This window comes from Limulus polyphemus, unplaced genomic scaffold, assembly GCF_000517525.1.
Source record: "Limulus polyphemus unplaced genomic scaffold, Limulus_polyphemus-2.1.2 Scaffold1733, whole genome shotgun sequence".
In the NCBI taxonomy this organism is placed as follows: domain Eukaryota; kingdom Metazoa; phylum Arthropoda; class Merostomata; order Xiphosura; family Limulidae; genus Limulus; species Limulus polyphemus.
The window spans coordinates 125,009-132,878 of record NW_013667343.1 but is presented as its reverse complement, the minus strand read 5'-3'; the positions used below and the strand labels follow the sequence as shown (position 1 = coordinate 132,878).

The 7,870-nt window shown below is 35.8% G+C and overlaps 1 protein-coding gene across 1 annotated transcript in view; it reads right to left on the bottom strand.

Annotated features, from left to right (window-relative positions):
• Nucleotides 1-1,407, bottom strand: part of LOC106464749 — a 54,333-nt gene extending 52,926 nt beyond the window's left edge. Inside the window, exon 1 of the mRNA XM_022392541.1 lies at nucleotides 1,359-1,407. The gene's annotated coding sequence lies outside the window, so the exon portion shown is untranslated. The remainder of the gene's footprint in view (nucleotides 1-1,358) is intronic.
• Nucleotides 1,408-7,870: the final 6,463 nt, after the last annotated feature.

Sequence of the window (7,870 nt, the reverse complement as noted above, 5' to 3'; positions counted from 1 at the left end):
TGTCGGCGGGCCTGGTTCAGCCTAAGTCATGTCGTACACTGGAGAAGGTATCTTGATATTCTGTGAGCAAGTCCTGTAAACAAAAGTGTTCATCAGCTGTAAGACATCCACAGCTTTAATTATACAGTTCTTGTAAGTGAGATAGTGAGCTGTCTTTAATTGAGGATTAGATATCAGACTTCTTATATCTTTCCTTAAAGGTGACTACTTCTGATGTTCTTTGATGTGGAAGTACTTCCTGTACAGCTTCAAATCTTTCAGTGTACTGTCCAAACGTGACTTGACTTTTATGGTTTGTTGTGTTCATGATTCTTGCAATGACATCTTTAATTGTCAGATCCAGAGAGTTCTTCCAACCATCGAGCCTTCAGGATATGCTGAAGTGTTTGTTTGAGTCACTTATTGATGGTACAATAACTGCCCTCCTTGTTAAAATAATAAATAACACACTATGTTAAAATAGGTACACAATTAAAAACATTTAAATCAAGGCCAATCTATGACCACTAAAAAAGTTGACTTTACATGTTTCAACGTTGCAACGTCATCTTCAAGAGTCCTTGCCGTAGGTCCCGTTTTTAGACTCATGAGTATTATTTATTGGCACTTTTGTATAATGTTAAAATAATAAATAACACACAACGTTAAAATAGGTACACAACTGAAACATTTTAATTAAGGCCAATGTATGACCACTAAGAAGTTGGCTCTACATGTTTCAATGTTGCAGCTCCTGAAGATGACGTAGAGGTATAGTATTTTTAGCTGAACTTTACCTCATAGATCTAGCTATTTTCTATTTTCTCCAATGTTTGATTAACTCTTTATTGTTCTTATAATTACGGTGGGCTCAAAAACCCATCCTTATGGTATTAGCCCCTTGGTGTATTAACACTAGTTGATTCCTCACCGTCTTGGCTGCAATAACCATGTTTCCCACATTTATAACAGGTTCCTTTTCTGACATACATTGGGAGGAGTTTTTATTCCATGCAGGCTTTTTTCTGCAGTTCTTGGCAATATGATCTCTCGAGTTACACTTGCAACACCTGCTGTCTTGTGGTTTATTTCCTTTATTCTCTGTTACTAGTTGTCTGACTAATACTTTCAGTTCTTCTAGACTATCTTCAGGAGGAATTGATGTTTCAATACTACTCTGGTGAGTGCATAACTTTTAAATGGTGCCTGCATCATCATATTGTTATTATAAGCTCTTTAGCAAACAAACATTCAAATTAAAATACATCTTATAACAAAGAGTTTGCTAAACATTTATGGAATGTTGCAATTTCATAAAATTTAAATAAAAATTACCCGTTATCTTTTTCTGCAGACTAAATAGTAGGATTTCACATTACCTCTTATAAAGCATCTACATCTCAGAGTACAGGGAATATTTTGTGCCATCGCATGGATTAAAATCCAGCTCACAGCTCCAAAATCTTGCACTTGCCATGAATGTAAGATATAAAGCGACTATAATCTTAAAGTTGTACATTACCTGCTACTATAGATGACCTGTGACTCAGAGTCCATCTGTTAATTTATCATAACAAAACATAAACATACTTTATCAGTTTGTGATAGTACAAATTCATTAACTCACAAACTGGCACGTGCACATTCGTTAACAAAGGCATTGTAGTTGCATGGAACAGTGACCTCTAGAATAACCTGTAACTGAGATAATATTCCAGTACAGTTCGAAGCTTTAAGTTACCTACCTTATTACTTCCTATGTTTCAAACTTGAACTGTCATTTTTCTAAGTTTGTTATTTATGTTTCGTACTAGTATGTCATTTTATAAAATGAAAATATTTGAATAATAATAATAGGAAAATATATATTTCATAAACCTCTTTACATCCATAGATTTATATCCCTTCAAATACATTTGCTTATCTAATATTAATCAATAAGCTGATATTTTAATTAGGTATTCTTTAATTTTTGTAGCAACGTTACCAAAGCGTTGGATCAACCGTATACCAGTAAACCAATCATTAGACAATGTTGACCCAACCTTGGTGTGCTATCTGGACTAGTCAATCAGTTCTGAGTTTGTATCGTAGATAAGACAGGAAGTTTAACAAGTGAGTGGTTGTTATATTTATAGTTATATTTCTGTGTTAATATTATACTGATTTTTGTTCGTGAAACAATGTAAGTTGTAAATCTTTCAGTTCCAGAACCAAAACGATTTCCTGGACTTTGCATTAATTTTATCGAATAATCAAAAATAACTCATTGTAACATTGTGATTGTGAGATACAAGTATCACATATTTCTCTTTCCTATTGTACTTATCCTATTTTTTCTAAACATTTAGTTCAGAAATATTAAATCCTGTCTAAGGCGTGTTGTAGTTCAGCTGTAAGTAATACCTTATGTGTTGATCAACATATTTCAAGGCTTCCCATCAATAAATCTGTGGTCTCATGAACTGGTTTTTTTAAATTTTGAATTTCTTATTTCATTTGAGACAGGTGGGGATTTCTCAGCTGAGCTTTGTCCTATAAGATCAGTTAATTCCACTTTCTTAATGTCTGGTTAGACCTTTGTTGTTTCCTTTGACCTAGTTAGGCTTGAAGGCTCATCTTTATTATATTGTCCTCTTGTTGTCATAACAGCTGTTGATTCTTCGCGGTATCGATTGTAATGGCGAAGTTTACCACATCTATAACAGTTTCCCCTTTCTGGGATCCTATGGAAGGCTCTCTTAGTCCCTACAGACTTTTGTCTGCAGTTTTTGGTAATATGTCTTGTGGTTTATTTCCTCGATTCTTTGTCACTAGTTGACAAGCTACTCCTTTTAGTTCTTCTAAACTGCTGTCAGTCGGAGTTGATGTTTCAACAATACTCAACATTCCTTCCTCAATAGGGGCCTGACATGGCCTGGTGGTAATAGCACTCGGCTCGCAATGTGTCCGGTCGCGGGTTCGAATCCCTATCACAGAACATGCTCGCTCTTTCAACTGTGGGGACGTTAAAAATGAAAATCAATCCCACTTTTCGTTGGTACAAGAATAACTTAAGAGTTGGCGGTAGGTTATGTTGCCTTCCCTTTAATCTACCACTGATAAATTAGGGACAGCTAGCACAGATAGCCCTTGAGTAGTTTTGCGCGAAATTAAAAAAGAAAAAGAAATAAAAAAACCTCTTACAACATGAGGTCGGTCTATTGGACCCAGTTCACATCCGGTTAAGGAGCAAACTTTATTAGCCAGCTATTTGACAAATTGTGTAAGGTACTGGGTGCTATAAAGATTCACACCTTGTAATACTAACTCTTATAGTTTAGCTGAGCAAATAATCCAAACTGTGAACTTTATGCTCTTCAATTTTTAACTCCAAGTGAAATAATGGATGATTATTTTCTATACATTTGATGGTATATAGCACAACGGAGCAGCAACTACTGGATGTTAAGGGAATATCTTAATGGTTGGAAGAAAAGTTTTGCTCCAATATATCTTATTAATAGCTCCCGCAAGTTTCAGAGTTGTTGGAATGTCTGCAATCCACGTTAGTTGAAGCGCATGAGGTTACAGATTGACATATACAGAAAACAGCCAACAAGAATAAAAAAAAATGTATGGCAGAATGGTGAAAAATAATCATTTTGAGAAAGAAAACTTGATGTGCCTTTGGCGTACCTATGTAATGCCTAAATTGAGGGATTTGGCTAGAATGCATTTTATATTGTGCTGCAGTGACTCAGTCTGTTAAACTACAAAATTTAATGGTTGAATTACGCGTGAAAGCACATCAAATATGGTGTTTTTTTTTCTTTTGGATATTTATGCAAAGATACACAAAGCCTATTTGAAGTTTCTGTCCTTAATTTTGAACTGAAAGACTAGAGAAAGAAGGCAACTAGACATTCAATGCGAAATCTTGGGCTACAGTAATCGAATATTGGGATTGGACTGTTACTTTTATAATAATATAATACATCCATGACCCCAGAGTACATAGCATGATTTTGTAGTAAAGGTACACAAACCATAATGTATAAAATGCATCGTTTGGCAAGCAGCCCAATGGGCCATACCATCCCAGAACACACTGATAAACTGAACTTGCATGTCACTGACTGGGAAACAGAGAGTGAATGAGTTGGAACAAGTTGCATGTCACTGACTGGGAAACAGAGAGTGAATGAGTTGGAACAAGTTGCATGTAACTGACTTGGAAACAGAGAGTGAATGAGTTGGAACAAGTTGCATGTCACTGACTGGGGAATATACAGTGAATGAGTTGGAACTGCAGTCACCATTCTGTTCCAGCAAAGCAGAAGGAAGAAGAGAATGGTGTAAAATTTTTCCTGGCTGGTTTCAAATAATCAGAGAAATGGAATTACTGCTAAAGCTACTAACACACCCAAATGCATGGCCACAGCTGTGACGTTGTCCAACGTTGTTTCAGTTCGGAATGAGAGAATCAAGTCTCTGTAATTATAATGATTTTGTTATTTGCATCTCATGCAGCTATGAGACCATCAGTTAAAAGGTAGTTGGATCCTTACTTTCTGAGCCATTAAGACGAATTTCCTATTAAAATATCTTATATAAATTTCATGTTATTCATTTGATTGCAACTGTTAGTAAGAGTGCACGGTGATATCTATAGTACTTAGAATGTTAATGGTTGGCAAGCTGTTAACGATTGCTGGGATACTAGAACATCATTGACGTCATATGCTCATGACAACTGATGCCAATATCTCTGTCAGTAACTAAATAACAAAAATTATATGTTGCATGACCTAAACAGCCGATTTAAAGTCGCGGTTGGACAGTATGTATCAGAACTACATTTTGACATTGTTAGACATTTTGTAGGTAGTTTGATACCACCGAAAATTAATCTCTTTTAGGAATGGTATGTAACATACCTTTCCAATGTAAAATATATACTGAGATCATAAAGATGTGTTAAGATAGGGGATTTAGAATTGTTAAAATGGGGATATCCCTTATACATAATGGCATTCCAAAACAACGAAATATGGATCAACTTGGGAAACCAGAACCATCCAGAAAGAGACCTACAACGAGTTGTACCCTATCCATGAGCAGGGTGGGACATCTTTCAACAGAGGAGTCACCATAAACATAAAGACCCACGTCAAAGATGTCTACGTGGCTCCAACAACAGTACGTCACATAATGAAGAAGGATCTGTGTTTGTAAGAATGAGACACAAGTCACGTGTACACCCGTTGCTTCCACGACATATCCATTCAATCATCGCATACCTCACGCAACTGAAGAATGAAACCAATCAAGCAACCAAGTCACCTCAGACGCAATGCAATGCAGTGCCAGTGGCTAGAAGATTAGTTCTAGAAATTCACAAACTGCTCATCTTGTTTTGCACCATACCAGTAGATGACCACAACAGCCGCAGAAATATTTTTTATTATTTTTGTCACACAAAAGATAGCCCAGAAGAGACTTAACAATTTGATGTGTGGATATTCCACAATGAAACCCTCTCTCTGCTAGATATGATCTCGATTGTGTTAGAATTTGCCCAGAGAAATATACAGACAGAGTTTCTTTGGAAAGTTTGACCTTAACCTGATACCACCTTAAATAGCTGACGTGTATAACCTTTCTAGGATATCATATAAATTTCTCATTTAAAATTATTAAAGCCATATTATAATATCATACAAGCATTACAGCAAGTAATTTATTTACTGCTGTCCTCACACAACGTATCTTCATTTTAGGTAATGTAGTTCAAGGTGATCTAGCATAAAAATAGGTAAAATGAAATATTAGTAATTTGCTTTTATTAAATTGACTAATATTTTCCAGGTAAATAAAACTTACACATCATAAAGAAGCACAGCACACTGTTTTAAAGCAAAAATCGTAAGAGTAAACTTCAACTAGGACTTACTATCTCATACCGTAATTCAGCTGTACTACCTTAAATATCGTCTTTTTTCTATTCACTGTGAAACAGACAATGATGAGTGTATGGAGCAAATCTTTGGCTCCTCCACTTTAAATGCTGTTCCTCAGCCTTTTATTATTATTTAAAATTTATAATAACTTTATCGCATGGATGTAGTTTATGCATTCAGCAATCTCTTAATCAAATTGTGGAATTGATTGTCACGGTTATAATGCCTTAATATAAGTACGTTTACGGCATGTTTAATAGCCTACCGTGGCTCAAACTTTGGACACTTGATCCGCAGTCAAATACGTTAACTACTAGGCAACGCTCAGCCATACCACAGAATACTTTACAGAGCTTTTTTCAAAGTTACTGATATTATATCTTACGCTAATAGTGGAACTTTTAATGTATCATTACCACTACCACATGTTTGTTGTTTCTAACTTCAACTTTGGTAAACCTGTTGTCACATCACTATATCCCACTTTCACCTGCTTGTTATCAGAGACGTCGCTAGGTTCTTAAAATATTCGGGGCTCAGACTCGACGTTTCAATAAGACATCGATCATGATTTTTCTATTCTGATTTTTCAAGACACCAACTGGGGATTCGGGGCACTGTTAAGTAGAATCGGGGCACGGACCCCGTGTGCCAGTGCCTAGCGATGCCTCTACTTGTTGTTTTTAACTTCAACTTTAGTAAACCTGCTGTGACGTCACTACAGCCCATTTTCATGGCCACATGTAACGGTGTTGAGCACGAGCGTCAACCAAGGTTTCCTTTAGTTGTTGCACGAGACCAGATAGAGAATGTCAGCCATTACTATTCCAGAAGAGGACTTCTCCTTTTACTTACTGTACTCTCAGATCTTGGTTTCACGTCAACCACAGTCTTTCCTTCCGTACTGATCTAGAAAATAGATTTTTACCACAATCCTAGTATTAGGAATTTGAACGATACACAGTCCAAATGGAACAAAGAAGCATGCTCAAAATAAGCCCACAATTAAAATATACTTTAGAATTTAGTGTCTGATAATCAAATACACGTATTTTTCGAGTTTTCATTATCTTCACTTTTCGTATTCACTAAAATCAGCGCTATCTTATATACTCATTGTACCATTTGGTGCCCAGAAAAACGTTAATCTTTAAATGTATTATTTGTTTGCACGTTAGAGAGGAAAACATTTGAGTCATTTTTTTTTTCATTACAGAAACAAGTTTAGTTTCAAAATTACATTTTCTTTTATTATAAGCAGTTTGATTAAAGTTGTTCCTTTTTCATGTCTGTAACACTTTACAAATCAAAAGAAGGCACTTTCGAATAACTTACTTTTCTCTCATTACAATAAAAATAAACATTATTAGTCACAATGATTGTTTTTGTTTTGAATTTTGCGCAAAGCTGCTCGAGGGCTATCTGCGCTAGCCGTCCCTGATTTAAAAGTGATAGACTAGAGGAAAGACAGTTAGTCAACGCCACTCACAGCCTACTCTTGGGCTACTCTTTTACCAACGAATAGTGGGATTGACCTTCATATCGTGCTGAAAGGGCGAGCATATTTGGAGACAGATTGCAAGTCGAGCGCCCTAACCAACAGGTCTAGTCTCAACGAATAATTTGTTCGAATCGTTTGAGTTTTTTTTTGATAGTCGAATTCGTTGTTTCATAAAAGAAGATGATTTCAGCTGAGAAACATCACCTCAAAAATAAAATTTTTTGTTGGTGTTGAAACTCCACATTTATCGTCATTGGATTCAGTTTTGAGTCAATTATTACTGGTTATGGACATTAACCTATAATTTCCTTATGGGTTCAAAATCTAAACTTTTCTAAGATAAATGGTTCACAAGTGCCCATCGTTTGTAATGTTACGTCTCCGTTTGTTAATTAACTTTCCGTAACTTCGTTCCGACGAAACTTGCGACACAAGTTCTTTACTTAAT